Source organism: Muntiacus reevesi, chromosome 2, assembly GCF_963930625.1.
Source record: "Muntiacus reevesi chromosome 2, mMunRee1.1, whole genome shotgun sequence".
NCBI classification, from domain to species: Eukaryota; Metazoa; Chordata; class Mammalia; order Artiodactyla; family Cervidae; genus Muntiacus; species Muntiacus reevesi.
In genome coordinates, this window is record NC_089250.1 from 205,190,854 (window position 1) to 205,209,257 (window position 18,404).

At 44.9% G+C, this 18,404-nt stretch overlaps 1 protein-coding gene and 1 pseudogene across 1 annotated transcript in view; one reads left to right on the forward strand and one right to left on the reverse strand.

Annotated features, from left to right (window-relative positions):
* The window catches only part of BCL7C (BAF chromatin remodeling complex subunit BCL7C), a 42,482-nt gene that overhangs the window by 9,825 nt on the left and 14,253 nt on the right, over positions 1-18,404 (reverse strand). The gene's annotated exons all lie outside the window — the stretch shown is intronic.
* On the forward strand, positions 13,174-14,288 carry LOC136158545 (large ribosomal subunit protein uL13 pseudogene; annotated as a pseudogene).

The following is an 18,404-nucleotide window of genomic DNA, read 5'->3' on the forward strand; positions in this document are numbered from 1 at the left end:
AAATAATAACTGATACAATTACTGAAACTCTAGAAAGGTATAAAACTGGAACCTCAAGAAGGTGTCAGAATAAGGACAAGAAAAAGTTAAATCCATAGTCTTAGCCCTTTTATAACCCTATTTGATGGTGGATTTTTAAAAAATATTTATTTTATTTATTTATTTGGCTGTTCCCGGCCTTAGCTGTAGCATGTGGGATCAAATTCCCTGACCAGGGATTGAACCCCGGCCCCCTGCATTGGGAGCACAGAGTCTTAGCCGCTGGACCACCAGGGAAGTCCCGATGGTGGATTTTTTAGGCAAGTGGCATGTGGGATCCTTCTGGACCAGAGATCAAACCCATGACCCCTGCATTGGCTGGAAGATTCCTAACCACTGGACCACCAGGGAAGTCCTGATGATGGGTTTTAATAAATTCTGTTGTTATTGTATTTGTGTATCCTTAAAGCATATGAAGTAATCAAAAGAATCTTTTGATACTGAATTTGTATTTGCAGTTTAAATTAGTTAAGATAATTTAATTGGTTAAATTTATAATCAAAGCCTAAATCCCCCATAAAAAAATGGCTTTCAGTTTTTTCCTTTTTTTGTTTAATGGAGTCTAATAAATTGAACATTAAAGTAGTGGATATTTTTGCCAGCTCAGAAGCCTCCTGAAATATGAAGTAATCTCATCATGCAGCTTGTTCCCCAACCAGGGATTGAAACCCGGGCCACACCAGTGAAAGCCTGGAATCCTAACTACTAGGCCACCAGGGAACTTCCTGATTCTTACTTCACTTTAAAGGAGAAAATGTAGATAAAACACTAGACACAGGGCCTGCAATCTAGGACGCTTTCAGATCCAGTTCAGATGCTAATTTATTGGAAAGGGAAGAGGTTGGTAGCAGGAGCAGAGGCCAGAGAGACAGAACACAGCGAGGAACTATCACAGGCATGCTGTCATAGGTGGCTATTCAGTCATTCAGCAAACACTAACTGTGGGCCAATAAGGTGCCAGGCATTGGAGATACCCTGGTGAACAAGACAAAGCCTACCATCTTTCCTCCTTCCAAGTCCCACTGGCCATCTCTCTCTTGTAGCCACAAACTACTCACTACCACCCTTTTCCCTGCAGGTCATCCCTATGAATACATATGTGAGTGCATGCTAAGTTGCTTCAGTTGGGTCTGACTCTTTGCCACCCGTGGATGGTAGCCTGCCATGCTCCTCTGTCCATGGGATTCTCCAGGCAAGAATACTGGAATGGGTTGCCATTTCCTTCTCCAGGGAATCTTCCTGACCCAGGAATTGAACCCAATCTCCTGCAATGGCAGCAGGAATTTTTATTACCACTGGGCCACCTGGGAAACCCTTTCTATGAATACAGCTAAGACATTCCACTTGGCCTCTTCCCTGTCCCAGATTGGGCCACTGGGCTCACCAGAGAGTAAACCTGGTTTTGATGAAAGAGGCAGAGAGCAAAGGCCTCGATTCAGAGCATAGATACTCAGCTAATTTCCACTAAGTGGTTAGGAGCATGGGCTTTGCATCAATCAGATGGCATAGATCTGAGTTCTGACTCAGCTTCTTTTCATCCTTAACTTTGGGCAAGTAACCAGGCCTCAGTTTTCTTGTCTGTCTTGTGGGAATAATAATGTAATGCCTAATTGATAGGGTTCCTGTGAAGGTTAAATGAGGTTATGTATATATATGAGTGTGTGTGCGTGCATATTGTGCTTATATATGCTATCTATATCTATATATCTATATAGATATGGGCTCTGAGTAATAGTGTCTTCTGTTTTTACCTTAATATTGCTGACTTCAGGGTTTGTTCCTTGGAAGTTCTTGGCTATTTACTTAGATATGACCAAATGGTTTAGATCCAACCAGTAGATAAAACAATTTTTTTTTCTGAGTACTAATTCATCACCCTATTCAGGTCAACTGATGACCATTTTATTTTGTATTTTCCCCAAGTCATCAACAGATAAAAATAAGCCAGTGGAACTTCTCTGGTGGTTGGGAATCTGCCTGCAGATGCATGGGACATGGGTTTGATCTCTGGTCCGGGAAGATCCCACCTGCTGCAGAGCAACTAAGCCCGTGAGCTACAACCACTGAGGCTGTGTGCCCTAGAGCCTGTGTTCTGCAACAAGAGAAACTACTGCAATGAGAAGCCCATGCACCACAACTAGAGAAGGCCCTCAAACAACAACAAAGACCCAGTGCAGCCAAAAATTAAATAAATAAAAATTAAAAAAAAAAAACAGTGAAGAGTGTCATAAAGAAGTGTTCTGGGAAAAAAAAAATCTCTATAGACAACAGCTAGTGTGAGCAAGTGGTTGGGAAGTACAGTGTATCTGATCCCACTGGGATTAGGGCCACTGCTCATAGCAGTACATGTTGTGCACTGCACAACTCTTGGCGGGGTGCCCCTCACACTGTGGCGAACAGAGATCTGTAGAAGGAAAGGGCACCTTTTTCTAATTCACACCAAGTTGCTAAGAATTTATGAACTAGTTGAGGAGCTGACTGGTCTCTCCAGAGGAGCACATGTCCCACATTTTCTCATCTTTGGTGCCAGGCTAGGATCTAAGAGGGCTTCCCAGGTGGCTCAGTGGTAAAGAATCCGCCTGCCAAGCAGGCGACTTGGGTTGAACCCCTAGGTTACAAAGATCCCCTGGAGAAGGAAATGGTAACCTACTCCAGTATTCTTGCCTGGAGAATCCCCTGGACAGAGGAGCCTGGTGGGCTACAGTCCACGGGGTCACACAGAGTCAGACACTACTTAGAGACTACACAACAAGGATCTAAGAAGCCTCCGGCAGAGGGGGACGGCTTTCTCTCAAGGCCAAGACGGGGATTCCTGTCTGGCAGACAGAATTCTAAAGATAACCCTCTAAAATTCCTGCACCTTCATTTTTCAATCAAACGCTAATCTAGGTACTGCTGTGAAGGGATTTTTGGAGGTGTAATTAAAGATCCAAGTCAGCTGAGGTTAAGATATAGAGATTATCAACCCATCAGGTAGCTGTTTAAGAAAGTTTTCTCCAGCAGGTGGCGGAAGAGGAAGTCAGAGATGTGAAGCATGAGGGGGACTGGAGCCCTTGCTGGCTTGCTGATGAAGGGACCCGTGTGATGAGGAATGCAGTGGCCTTTTTTTTGTCCCTGTGGGATCTTAGTTCCCTGCCCAAGGATCCAACCTAGGCCCCATACAATGGAAGCGTGGAGTCCTAACCACTGGACCACCAAGGAATTCCCTGTGGTGGCCTCTGGAAGAGCTGACACCCACCCTCCACCCCGACAGCCAGCATGGAGACATCCTACACTGTAAGGAGCTGAATTTGGCCAACAAATGGAACTCACATGGAAGTGGATTTGTCCCCACAGCTTCTAGGTAAGAGTCCACCTCAGTCAGCAACTTGACTTGGGCCTTATGAGACCCTAGGTTTCCCTGATAGTTCAGTTGGTAAAGAATCTGCCTGCAATGCAGGAGACCCTGGTTCGATCCCTGGGTTTGGAAGATCCCCTGGAGAAGGGTAAAGGCTATCCACTCCAGTATTCTAGCCTGGAGAATTCCATGGACTGTATAGTCCATGGAGTTGCAGAGTCGGACACGAATGAGCCACTTTCACTTTATGAAACCTTAAGCTGAGAACCCAGCCAAGCCCATAGTCTCTGATCAACAAAAATGTGAGATAATAAATGAGTCTCACTTTATACTCTAAGTTTGGGCTCATTTGTTACGGAGCAAAGGAAAATGAATACACTTGGTTTCATGAAAGAACCTGGCCAGAGGGATCTCCCTAGTGGTCTAATGGTTAAGACTTTGCCTTCCAACGCAGGGGGTGCAGTTCAGTCCCTAGTGGGGAAGCTAAGATCCCACAAGCCTGGAGGCCAAGAAACCAAAACATAAACCAGAAGTAGTATTGTAATAAATTCAATGAAGACTTTAAAAATGCTCCACATAAAACAAACAAACAAAAAAAACTTTAAAAAAAGAGCCTGACTAAAGAGGTGGGAATCCTTTCAAGGACTCCCTCTTTTCCGCCTTCCTTAGAAGAGAGTTTCTCTTGTGGCTCAGCTGGTAAAGAATTCGCCTGCAATGTGGGAGACCTGGGTTTGACCCCTGGGTTGGGAGGATCCCCTGGAGAAAGGAAAGGCTACCCACTCCAGTATTCTGGCCTGAGTCCATGGGGTTGCAAAGAGTTGGACATGACTGAGCCACTTTCACTTTAGGAAAGAGAAATGTATCTATATTCCAGTTTCTTGATGTTTTTCCACTTGGGAGTTCTGCTTTACTCCTCTATAGACCAGGTTTTACAAGGGGAGGCCTGTCATGGTCCCATCCTCCCAGTGATGGTGGATGGATAAATCATGAATTCTGGGGTTTAGTAACATGGCCTAGAACTCAGGAAGAGGGGCGTCACGGGGGATCCCTCTTTTCCCCCTGACATACAGCCCCGGAAGAGCCTCTCTAGTCTGCTCACCTCTGAGGACCTGGAAGGGAGCTGCAGAGGTAGACGGACTGGAGAAGATGGCTGCCGGCACGTGAGGAGCCGTCAGTGAGGTTTCCTCTTCTTTATGTCTTAGCAGCAGGATAAGGGTCTTCAAATGTGTTCAGTACTGGTTCCTAAGGGCTGAATTGTGCACCCCCCTCAAATTCATGTGCTGAAATCCTAACACCTGCTACTTCAGAATGTGAATCTGTTGGGAGATAGGGTCTTTTAAGAGGTAATGAAGTTAAAATAAGGTCATTAAGGAGGACCCTAATCCAATATGACTGGTATCCTTCTGAGAAGAGGAGATTAAGCGACTTCCCTGGTGGTCCAGTGGTTAAGACTCCCTGTTTCCACTGCAGGGGCCATGGGTTTGATCCCTGATCAGGGAACTAAGATCCCACATGCACAGTTCAGTTCAGTCGCTCAGTCGTGTCTGACTCTTTGCAACCTCATGAATCACAGCACGCCAGGCCTCCCTGTCCATCACCAACTCCCGGAGTTTACTCAAACTCATGTCCATTGAGTCAGTGATGCCATCCAGTCATCTCATCCTCTGTCGTCCCCTTCTCCTCCTGCCCCCAATCCCTCCCAGCATCAGGGTCTTTTCCAATGAGTCAACTCTGCATGAAGTGGCCAAAGTATTGGAGCTTCAGCATCAGTCCTTCCAATGAACACCCAGGACTGATCTCCTTTAGGATGGACTGGTTGGATCTCCTTGCAGTCCAAGAGACTCTCAAGAGTCTTCTCCAACACCACAGTTCAAAAGCATCAATTCTTCAGCACATGCATATGGTATGGCCAAATAATAAATAAACAAAACAAATTCATGACACAGACACACAGAAGGAAGGTTATGCAGGGACATAGGGAGAAGGTGACCCTCTACAAGCCAAGAAGAGGGGCTTAGGAGAAACCAACCCTGCTGACACTTAGATCTCTGGCTTCTGGCCTCTAGAATTGTGAGAAAATTGGAGACTTCCCTGGTGGTCCAGTGTAAGACTTCCTGCTTCCACTGCAGGGGACACGGGTTTGTTGCCTGGTTGGGGAACTAAGATCCCACATGCCTTGCTGCATCACCAATAAATAAATAAAGCTGTGAGAAAACAAATTCCTGTAGTTTCAGTCTGCAGTCTGTGGTACTTTGTTATGGCAGCCCAACCAAACTAATACCCTGGCCTATTCAGGAGAACATTGCTCTCTTATACTACTTGCCTCTGTTTGAGAGTGGAGAAGGCAATGGCACCCACTCCAGTACTCTTGCCTGGAAAATCCCATGGATGGAGGAGCCTGGTAGGCTGCAGTCCATGGGGTCACGAAGAGTCGGACATGACTGAGCGACTTTACTTTCACTTTTCACTTTCATGCAGTGGAGAAGGAAATGGCAACCCACTCCAGTGTTCTTGCCTGGAGAATCCCAGGGACGGGGGAGCCTTGTGGGCTGCCGTCTATGGGGTCGCACAGAGTTGGACAAGACTGAAGCGACGTAGCAGCAGCAACTGTTTGAGAGAAGCTAAAATGCTGTTCTGAGTGGTCAGAGGAAATAAACTCATGAACAGCTAAAGAGAAGCTAACAAACCACTGAAGAGGACTAAGAAACCAAACCAAAATGGCTGTCTGAAGAGGCCTTTCAAGTAGCTGTGAAAAGAAGAGAAGCAAAAAGCAGAGGAGAAAAGGAAAGATATTCCCATTTGAATGCAGGGTTCCAAAGAATAGCAAAGAGAGACAAAAAACCCTTCCTCAGCGATCAATGCAAAGAAATAGAGGAAAGCAATAGAATGGGAAAGACAAGAGATCTCTTCAAGAAAATTAGAGATACCAAGGGAACATTTCATGCAAAGATGGGCTCGATAAAGGACAGAAATGGTATGGACCTAACAGAAGCAGCAGATATTAAGAAGCGGTGGCAAGAATACACAGAGGAACTATATAAAAAAGATCTTCATGACCCAGATAATCACGATGGTGTAATCACTCACCTAGAGCCAGACATCCTGGAATGTGAAGTCAAGTGGGCCTTAGAAAACCTCGCTATTAACAAAGCTAGTGGAGGTGATGGAATTCCAGTTGAGTTATTTCAACTCCTGAAAGATGATGCTGTGAAAGTGCTGCACTCAATATGCCAGCAAATTTGGAAAACTCAGCAGTGGCCACAGGACGGGAAAAGGTCAGTTTTCATTCCAATCCCAAAGAATGCTCAAACCACCGCACAACTGCACTCATCTAGCACGCTAGTAATGCTCAAAATTCTCCAACTGCTTCAGTAATACGTGAACCATGAACTTCCAGATGTTCAAGCTGGTTTTAGAAAAGGCAGAGGAAACAAAGATCAAATTGCCAACATTCGCTGGATCATGAAAAAGCAAGAGAGTTCCAGAAAAACATTTTTTCTGCTTTATTGACTATGCCAAAGCCTTTGACTATGTGGATCACAGCAGACTGTGGAAAATTCTGAAAGAGATGGGAATACCAGACCACCTGACCTGCCTCTTGAGAAACCTGTATGCAGGTCAGGAAGCAACAGTTAGAGCTGGACATGGAACAACAGACTGGTTCCAAATAGGAAAAGGAGTATGTCAAGGCTGTATATTGTCACCCTACTTATTTAATTTATATGCAGAGTACATCATGAGAAACGCTGGGCTGGAAGAAGCACAAGCTGGAATCAAGATTGCTGGGAGAAATATCAATAACCTCAGATATGCAGATGACACTGCCCTTATGGCAGAAAGTGAAGAGGAACTTTTTAGCCTCTTGATGAAAGTGAAAGAGGAGAGTGAAAAAGTTGGCTTAAAGCTCAACATTCAGAAAACTAAGATCATGGCATCTGGTCCCATCACTTCATGGCAAAGAGACGGGTAAACAGTGGTAACAGTGTCAGACTTTATTTTTTTGGGCTCCAAAATCACTGCAGATGGTGACTGCAGCCATGAAATTAAAAGAAGCTTACTCCTTGGAAGGAAAGTTATGACCCACCTAGAAAGCATATTAAAAAGCAGAAAAAGAAAGAAAAAAGAAATAAAAAGCAGAGACATTACTTTGCCAACAAAGGTCCGTCTAGTCAAGGCTATGATTTTTCCAGTGGTCATGTATGGATGTCAGAGTTGGACTATGAAGAAAGTTAAGCACCGAAGAATTGATGCTTTTGAACTGTGGTGTTGGAGAAGACTCTTGAGAGTCCCTTGGACTGCAAGGAGATCCAACCAGTCCATCCTACAGGAGATCAGTCCTGGGTGCTCATTGGAAGAACTGATGCTGAAGCTGAAACTCCAATACTTTGGCCACCTCATGCAGAGTTGACTCATTGGAAAGGACCCTGATGCTGGGAGGGATTGGGGGCAGGAGGAGAAGGGGACGACAGAGGATGAGATGACTGGATGGCATCACCGACTCGATGGGCATGAGTTTGAGTGAACTCCGGGAGTTGGTGATGGACGGGGAGGCCTGGCATGCTGCAGTTCATGGGGTTGCAAAGAGTTGGACACGACTGAGTGACTGAACTGAACTGAACTGAAGAAAGCAAAGGAGAGACGACAAAGCTGGACCCCTGAATGAAATGGCTCCAACTGAAGTAAGACTGATGGAGGAAGATTGTTAAAAGAAGGGCTATAATGGACTTCCCTGGTGGTCCAATGGTTAAGACTCACGCTCCCAATGAAGGGGACCCGGGGTTCAGTCCCTGGTCAAGGAACTAGATTCTCCATGCTGCAACAAAGCACCCACATGCTGCAAATAAGACCCGGTGCAAAAAATAGAAGGGCTATAAGGACTCAGATTTCTTGTCACCCATTTTCCAATTCTGTTCCTTTCAAGTTCCTGACCAGCCAGCCAAACCTTAGCAACCATCCATCAATTAATACAAGTCCATACTTCTGATCATTTCACCCACCAGACATAGTGAAGAGCCAAAGACACTGCCCAAAGTTCTGTCCACTGTGAGGATTTTTCTTCACCAGTGTCCTTCAGGTTCACCCAGCTGGTGGGGGGAGCTGTGGCTGTCCACTGACAGCTCATAACAGCCAGAGTCACCTGTAAACAGGCGTGCGTCTTTTCTTCATCAGTCAGCTGGGTGTAAGGGACACCCCAGAAAGGCACAGCCAGTGATGGAGGGAGAGAAGATCTTGCAACAGAAACCACCTGCTCCTGTAAATGGCTCGTAACTTCTGGACCTTTCCAAGGTTGGTCTCTTATCTCAGGTGATGATAGATTGCTGCTGTGGACACCCAACCTCACAGCTAGGCTGGTCAGACAACACCCTTTCATGATGAGTATCTCAGGTTACTTGGTCACCCAGTATCTGCTGGCTACATGTTCAGTTCCTTCCACGTCCCAAGAGCAAGCCAGAGACTGTTTCTTTTTTAAGTTATACAGTTTAAAAACATATTTATTCATTTGCTTTGGGTCTTAGATCTAGTTCCCTGACCAGGGATCGAACCCAGGTCCCCTGCATTGGGAGCTTGGAGTCTTAGCCACTGGACCACCTGGAAGTCCCTTAAGCTACAGATTTTTTAAGATATGTATTTGGCTGCATCAGGTGCTGTGCAACGGACTCGAGTTATGGCACATGGGCTCCAGAGTGCGTGGGCTCAGTAGCTCTGCTGCATGTGGGATCTTAGTTACCCTGACCAGGGATTGAACCTGCATCCCCTCACAGCCAGGCTGATTCTCAACCACTGGACCACCAAAGAACTCCTCAGCGACTGTGTCTGAAAAGTAGAACAGTTGTCTATAGGAAAGAGCCTACACTTAAGGAAAATCCTGCGAGTCTGTGCTTTGATTCTGCTCTTGGTGCTTGCTGGAACACCACTGGCTTTGCTGGATCATAGGTACAGAGACAGGGCGCCTTGAAGGTGTTACAGAACCTTCTCTTGCCCTGCTCTCTACTCAAAACTGGCACCTCTCAGGGGGCTTTACTGACGAGCTACATTGCCTCCAAAATCCATACATGCCTACCAAGCACTGTTCCTCTATGAGGGGGAGTAGGTTGTATGAGGAGCAACTGGTCTTTCACCTTGGAGGAGATATCTCTACATACTCCAGGCCACTGAATCTCCAGAAACTTCAATGGAGTGACAGTCCCCTGAATCTTTTCTATTTTTTTGGCTGTGCTGGGTCTCCATTACTACACGTGGGCTTTCTCTAGTTGTGACGAGTGGGGTCTACTCTCTAGTTGTGGTGCGAGAGCTCCTCATTGTGTGGTTTCTCTTGTTGCGGAGCATGGACCCCAGAGCACGGGCTTCCGTGGTTGTGGTGCAGGGGCTTAGTTGCAGCATGTCGAATTTTCCCGGACCAGGGATTGAACTCATGTCCCGGCATTAGCAGGTGGATTCTCAACCACTGAACAGCCAGAGAAGTACCCCCTGAGCCTTTAGAGGGCATTTATCTCCCACCTTCTAGTTTGCATATGTCTAATTAGGACAATTAGGACAAGTTACTTGTTACTTGCTGCTCATCAGATCCAATAATATTCTCAATATAGTGGACCAGTGTGGTGGTCTGTGGGATGTTAAGATGCTTGAGATCTTTGTAGACTATATTACAGCAGATCAGAATTGACAGATCCCTGGAGCATCCTGAAGATATACAGTGGCGTTGCCAGCTAAAAAGGAAACTGCTCTGGTGGACCTTGCATGTTGGTATGGAGAAAAAGCCAAGTCGCTAGTCAATTACCAAATACCAGGGGGAAGGTACTAAATCTGGGACAGCAGCTGCAATTGGAATCATCACCTGATTCAGTTCATGCTGGTTCAGTTATTCTCCATCTGACTTCTGAACAGGCCAGACTGGCGGGATAAACGGGTATGTGATATGTCTCACTACCCCAGCTTCTTTCAATTCTTTGGCATGAATTTCTGCACTTCTCCCAGGGATGTGGTATTTTTACTAGTTTGTTGTCTTTGTAGCAAGGAGGACTTTCACTTAGCCTGTCTTGCTGTATTGGTCCCCAGTCTGTGGTTCACAGAGACTATGTGGGGATTCTGCCACTATGACAGTTCTCAAGTTACTGCCTCTCAGCTCCAAATTCACGCTTTTGTATTTGCTCTGGGATACTGAACTGGATGGACTATGTACACGTTTCTCCTTGCAGTGAACACGATGTTAAGCTTTGTCAGTAGAGGGCGCTAGAGGGACATTGAAAGAGGAAGGAGCTGCTCTTCCTGGTTCTGGTACTGTTGAGGATCTTTTCTTGCTCCTGTTGCAGTTTTGCATGGACACATGTATGTGGGCATATCCAGTGGTTCCCTGCCTTAGAGGTGAGAGTGAGGAGTCGTTTGATGAGCTCACAGCTCCCAACTTGCAACCACATTGCCTTACCTCTCTCTCTACCTCCATGCGGACACCGCTGACCCCAGACCACACGCTGCCTTTGCAGTGACTGGACTCAGCGCTTGGACTCCTTTTGTACACCACCAGTCCTGACCCTCACACAGCTTTCTCTCACACTGATCTGCAGAGCATGCTTTTTCCAACACTTGACAACAGGAGCAGGCTGATTTTCTCCAGTACTGTGTTCTTACCAAGCTCACTTTCTCTAATGTTGACAGGGCTTGATTCCTTTATCAGTGCCGCTTTCTCCAGCACCTGGCTCTCACTGGGTGTATATTCTCTACCACGGGACTCCACAATGGCATGACTTTCTATTGTGCTGACCCCTGTACTGATAAAGCTCTCCAGCACCTGGCTCCTGTAGAGAACACCTCCTGCGATCTTGGTTCTAGCAACGCTCCATGATTAGCAGCTTCACCTGACACCCCAGAGGGCCGATTTCCAGGAAGTCACGTAGAAAGGCTGTCAGTAATTTGTCTGCCAGGTCCTTTCAAATGAAGTCTGATCTCAGCCTGGTGGGAAAGGGATCTTTCTTGGGCTCTCTACATCAGTCCTAGGGATAGTAGCTGATCTTAATATCTAATTCTGTATTCTTTAGAATTCTCTTTAGCCCTCGTTAGCCATTTCCCTCAGAGAAGGCAATGGCAATCCACTCCAGTACTCTTGCCTGGAAAATCCCATGGATGGAGGAGCCTGGTAGGAGGCAGTCCATGGGGTCGCTAGGAGTTGGACACGACTGAGAGACTTCACTTTCACTTTTCACTTTCATACATTGGAGAAGGAAATGGCAACCCACTCCAGTGTTCTTGCCTGGAGAATCCCAGGGACGGGGGAGCCTGGTGGGCTGCCGTCTATGGGGTCACACAGAGTTGGACACGACTGAAGCGACTTAGCCGCAGCAACCATTTCCCTATTATTCCTATCAATAGTTCTTTATGTTAAACTTTCCCATGGTGGCTTCTGCCTCCTGGTTGGACCCTGATTGATACAATAATTGGTTCTGGGAGTGGTTCTAGCAGGAAGACCCACAGAGATGGGATTTTGCAGTGATATGGTCACAACCTTGAGTGCTGAGCTCTAGTCAATGGGAAATGGAATGCTAATAAACCACACTATGCAGTTGCATCACAGTTGATCAAACTATCACCTGTGGCTGATTGTGATGGGGTGCCAAGTAAAGCATATGCCTTGGGAGTCCAACTGGCTGCTTCTCCTGGCTCCTATGGCAGTAGTAATAACTCTAGACTGTGTGGTAGGAGGGATTCTTTGCAGTGCACTTGAGTGATTAGAGAGAAAATGACAACTGAATTCACTGTCTTAACAAATTTGTTATGGGAAATCTAGGGTATCAATCAGGAAAGAATAGGGTGCAGAAATTTGGAAGGGTGCATCTGGTTAGAATCAGACAAAGGAGACAATATTGAACTCCCAAGTCATTCTGAGTCTCTTTTGCCATTGGAAGTAGCTTGCTCTCCTGTGTCTGATGAAACTAACTTTTCTCTGTTTGAAAACCCTGTGATAACTTTACCTGGGGCAAATGCCTTGAAAAGGGGTGCTCATTCCACTCAAAATTTGTCTCCCCTGCTGCCTATAAGTCTTTCAGTTCAGCTCAGTCATTCAGTCATGTCCGACTCGTCGCAACCCTGTGAACTGCAGCATGCCAGGCTTCCCCGTCCATCACCAACTCCCAGAGCTTGCTCAAACTCATGTCCATCGGGTCAGTGAGGCCATTCAACCATGTCATCCTCTGTCGTCCCCTTCTGCCTTCAGTCTTTCCCAGCATCAGGGTCTTTTCCAAGGAGTCAGTTCTTTGCATCTGGTGGCCAAAGTATTGGAGTTTCAGCTTCAGCATCAGTCCTTCCAATGAATATTCAGGACTGACTTCCTTTAGGATGGACTGGTTGGATCTCCTTGCAGTCCAAGGGACTGTTAAGAGTCTTCTCCAACACTACAGTTCAAAAGCATTAATTCTTCAGCGCTCAGCTTTCTTTATAGTTCAACTTTCACATCCACACATGACTACTGGAAAAACCACAGCTTTGACGAGATGGACCTTTGTTGACAAAGTAATGTTTCTGCTGTCTAGGTTGATCATAGCTTTTCTTCCAAGGAGCAAGCATCTTTTAATTGCATGGCTGCAGTCACCATCTGCAGTGATTTTGGAGTCCTCCAAAATAAAGTCTCTCATTGTTTCCCCATCTATTTGTCATGAATTGATGGGACCAGATGCCATGATCTTTGTTTTTTGAACGTTGAGTTTTAAGCCTTTAACTAGGGTCAAATCTCAACATATTCCAGGGGAACAGGTACACATTATGATCCAGAAAGGAACATCTTATACATTGGAAGAATTGTACTTTCCCAGGTGGCTGCCGAAGATGGCAGAGGGGCAGGTCCTGGTGTTCGATGGCCGAGGCCATCTCCTGGGTCGCCTGGCGGCCATTGTGGCCAAGCAGGTGCTTCTGGGCCGGAAGGTTGTGGTCGTGCGCTGTGAGGACATCAACATTTCTGGCAACTTCTACAAAAATAAGTTGAAGTACCTGGCCTTTCTCCGCAAGCGGATGAACACCAACCCGTCCCGGGACCCCTACCACTTCCGAGCCCCCAGCCGCATCTTCTGGCGGACAGTGCGAGGCATGCTGCCCCACAAGACCAAGCGGGGCCAGGCTGCTCTGGAGCGCCTCAAGGTGTTCAATGGGATCCCACCGCCCTATGATAAGAAAAAGCGAATGGTGGTTCCTGCTGCCCTCAAGGTTGTGCGTCTGAAGCCTACTTGCAAGTTTGCCTACCTAGGGCGCCTGGCTCATGAGGTTGGCTGGAAGTACCAGGCAGTAACGGCCACCCTGGAGGAGAAGAGAAAAGAGAAAGCCAAGATCCACTGCCGGAAAAAGAAGCAGCTCATGAGGCTATGGAAGCAGGCCGAAAAGAACATTGAGAAGAAAATTGGCAAATTCACAGAGGTCCTCAAGACTCACGGATTTCTAGTGTGAGCCAAATAAAATTGACTGTTTATTCTTCATGCTTGGCCTGGCCTGCCCTTCCTCCATCGCCACCCTAGGATGTGGGGGCCCCCAGGGGCTGCCATGCAGGTGCCACAGGCAGACGGGGTATAGCTGAGGGGCGTTAGTCAGTGTAGGCAGGTCCAGGGGCCGCGCAGGCATCGTTGGCCTGCGGCCTATTTGTTCGTGAGACTTTTAAGACATGAACAGTTGGAAAAACCAGTCCAGTTGCAATATTGGCAGAAATGAGCTGGAAGACTTAATTGGAATGGACTCGCATGACTTCCAGGGAGTCTGCTCATGCTTCCCCTGTGGTCGGACACTATACTCTGCAGCTGTTAGGATGAGAATGCCCAAACAGGGTCTCTGGAAGAGAAGTTTCAGCCGAGGGGTCATAGGCATCGCCCTCGTGTCTTCCCCATATTCTGTGATCCAAAACCAATAAATAATTTTGTTCAAGAAAAAAAAAAAAAAAGAATGGTAATACATTGCTAATATGCTGACAGAAACCTAAGAAGTGCATGAGAATGGGTTTTAAGGGTGTTAGAGCAATGAGGGTAGATTATAACTCTAGCTAGAGCCACATTCATTTATGGGTATATTTACTAAAGATCCCAGATTTAATGTGCTAAGAAGTTGGCACTAAGAAACTACTTGGTCAGCTAACTGAATTTTGGACTTAATAGCAGCCTACACTTAGTGAGGTCAAGATGCTACAGTGTTCCTGGCATCACACAGAAGAGAGAATCTAAAGACTTAGTGTGATTGATTAGATTTATCATGTGCAATCTGTCAACTGTATTCAGTGAGAGGACCCAGAAGATAATTTCTTTGCTAAAGCATTGAAGGGAGCACCTCCATGCTTTAAGTAATTATTCTCTTTTGTAAGCCAGGTATGACTATAGAGGATATCACTATTTGAGGAGGGGCTCCCTAATATCAGTGGGTATGATGGGATCTGGGCTTTCCTGGTGGCTCAGACCATAAAGAATCTGCCAGCAATACAGAAAACCTGGGTTCGATCCCTGAGTCAGAAAGATCCCTTGCAGAAGGGAATGGCTACCCACTCCAGTATTCTTACCTGGAGAATTCCATGGATAGAGGAGCCTGTTGGGCTACAACCATGGGGTTGCAAAGAGTCAGACATGATTGAGCAACTAATACACACATGAGGGGATCCAGACAAGGTAGACACATCAATTGTAAAGGGCAGCAGGGACCACCAGGCAATCTGATTTCTTGGCTAGCAGAGGTCGTTGGCAATGGTACTTGATCATAGTTCCTAGGAATGAAATAGATCGGAAACCTACTCCACTATTGTTGGATTTGTTTCCTTTCTGATCTTCTGTCTAGTTATTTTATCCATTGTCAAAAGTACAGTATTGAAGTCTTCAACAATTATTACTGAATTGTCTATTTCTTCCCTCAGTTTTGTCAGTTTTTGTTTCAGGTATTTGGGGGTTCTGTTTTTAGGCACCTATATGCTTATAATTATTAAGTCTTCTAGATAGGTCAACCTTTTTATTATCATAAAATATCTTTTGTCTCTAGTAACAAGTTTTGTTTTGAATTGTTTTGTCTAGTAGTTAGCATAGCCACTCCACATCTCTTATAGTTACTCTTGTATATCTTTTTCTATTTTTTTAGTTTCAACCTATTTATGTCATTGATTATAATGATATATAGTTGGATCATGTTGGGTTTTTTAAATTAAGATTTAAAAAATCTGCCAAATCTCTATCTTTTGACTGCAGTGTTTATTTACACTTAATGTAATTGCTAACAGATAGGATTTACATTTGTCATTTTACTATTTGTTATCTATATGCCTTTCACTTTTTGTTCCTGTTCACTACTGCTTTCTTTTTATGATAAATATTTTCTAGTATTCCATATTAATTACCTTGTTTCTTTTAGTCTATTCTTTTGAGTTACTTTTTCAGTGGTTTCCTTGGGGATTAAAATTACCATCTCTACACAGTTCTCATCTCTCCTTCTAGGACTCTCATTATGTGTAAATTAGTACACCTGATGATATCCCACAGGTCTCTGGGGACACTATTCATTTTTTTTTTTTTTTTTTTAATTCTTTTTTCTTTCTGTTCCTCATACTGTGTAACCTCAATTGACCTGTCTTCAATTGTATTGATTCTTCTGCCAAGTCAAATCTGGTACAGAGCCCTGTTAACTGAATCTTTCTTTTCAGTTGTATTTTTGTATTGTTAAGCTCCAGAACTTCTATTTCTATTTGATATGTATGTATGTATGTGTCTCATAATTATTTTGTTGTTGAAAATGACATCTCTTTTTTTGGCTGCACTATGTGGCTTGCAGGATTTTTTTTTTTTTTAATAATTTTTATTTTTTTGGCAAGTGGAATCTTAGTTTCCTGACCAGGGATTGAACCTGTGCCCTCTGTGTTGGGAGTACCAAGTTTTAACCACCAGGGAAGTCCTGGCTTGTGGGATTTTAACTCTTCAACCAGAGATTGAACCCAGGCCCTCAGCAGTGAAAGCATGGAGTCCTAACCACTGGATTGTCAGAGAATTCCCAATGATGACATCTTAAATATTATAATGTGGCAACTCCAAAGTCACATTCTACCACTCCTCAGGCTTTGTTGTTGTTCTCGCTGCTATTTACGAACTTTCCTACGTTAATTCTGTAAAGACTGTATTCTTTGTGCATGGCCACTAAAGTCTGTGCTCAATTAACTTGCTTAGTGGTCAGCTAATGATTGGACAACTAATGCCTTCAACTAGTAAATTTCCTAATCTTTTCTGAGGGACTGTGTGTATGTGTGCAACACTGCTTTAACTTCCACTTCTTGCTTGCACAGAGCATTAAGGTCAGCTAGAGGTGAGAGTTTAGGGTCTTCTCGGGTCTTTTCTACACATGCTTGTGACCTTCTAGGGATACCCAGGAATATGCCAGAGCTTCTCAAAGCCCTCTATGAATATTTCATTCCCTAGTTTTTCCTTTTGAACTTTTTTGGTTCAGCTTCTCTTTTTAAAAAAGTTTTTATTTTTTATTATATTGGCTGTGCCACATGGTTTGCAGGATCTTAGTTCCCAAAACCAGGGATTGAAACTGTGTCCCCTGCGCTGCTATGGAAAGTTGGGTTCAGATGCCAACTCCTGGGCCCATCGGGGATTTGAGAGGAAAGTAGGGTGTGGCATTTGCTCAGAAGGGACTTTACTTAGAAGAAACTGAAGATGCAGCTGCCTTGTGGATTAGGGGGACACCTCTCTAGTACAAGGTCTTGAATTCCTTAACTGGAATTTCTCCCACCATGGAATTAGACTCTCCCTGGCACCAAAACACACATGCCACATCTCTAGTTATCCAGGCAACACCTCTTGGATTCTTGTGTGCCCTTGAGAGAGAAAGAAAATCCCAACCTTGCCTCAGATGGAATTTCTGCTTAGAGTCACAAATTACAGTGTGCGTGTGTTTTGTTTTGTTTTAAATAATTGATCATTTGTTTGAAGGTGCTTCCCAGCTGGTGCAGTGGTAAAGAATCTGCCTGCCAGTGCAGGAGATGCAAGAGATGTGGGTTCGCTCCCTGGGTCGGGAAGATCCCCTGGAGTAGGAAATGGCAACCCATGCCAGTATTCTTGCCTGGAAAATTCCATGGACAGAGGAGCATGGCGGGCTACCATCCATGCAGCCCCCAAAGAGTCAGACACAACTGAGCACACACATACTTTGAAGGTGTACCCAAAACAACTTAACCAGCCAGGTCCCCACAAGTTTTGGTCTAGTGGCTAGGGTCCTCTTTGAAGTCTGCTAGTCCATTTCTCACCTCAAGTTTTACTTTCAAACTTGGTTAAAAGGTGGTTGTTGGGTTAAATCTAGGTTCTGTCACGAGCTGTGTGACCTTGGGACAAGACACCATAGTTAACTTTGCTATACCTGTTTCTTCATCAGGAAAATGATGCACTTCTTCTGAGAAATCGTTAGGAGAGTGAAATGGAATAATAGGGTGGTTTTCTAACTACATCCTGGAAAGCCTCAAATCAGACAATCTAGTGTTTTCCAAACTTCATTCACATCCCATCTTCCCAACCTTCAGACATTCATATACCATTTCTGCTATTTGCTTAATCTTGTCATTTAAAAATAACTTTCAAAATGAAAACACATTTATTCAAGATGGACACTACCACAAACAGGAACTTACCCTAAGGTGGTAAAAAATAAATACAACAATGTCAAAATGATGGTATCTATGTCAAAATGATGGTATCTAATTCTCACTGGCTGTGGTTATAAGCCAAAGCTCTGAGCTCAAGGCCTGGACTTTAAGAAAGGGGATTACCCCAGTCATAAAAGGCCTTCTATGGCTGTATATGAAATGTCCAGAAAAGGCAAATCTATATAGACAGAACATATAATAGATTAGCGATAGTCTAGGGCTGGAGGAGAATGGGATGATTGCTAATGCGTATGGTTTGAGGGTGATGAAAAATGTTCTAAAGCTGACTGTGGTGAGATTTGCACAACTCTGAACATACTTAAAGAACCACTGAACTGTCTATTTTAAGTGGGCAGATTGTATGGTACATGCTGTGGGACTTCCCTGGCGGTCCAG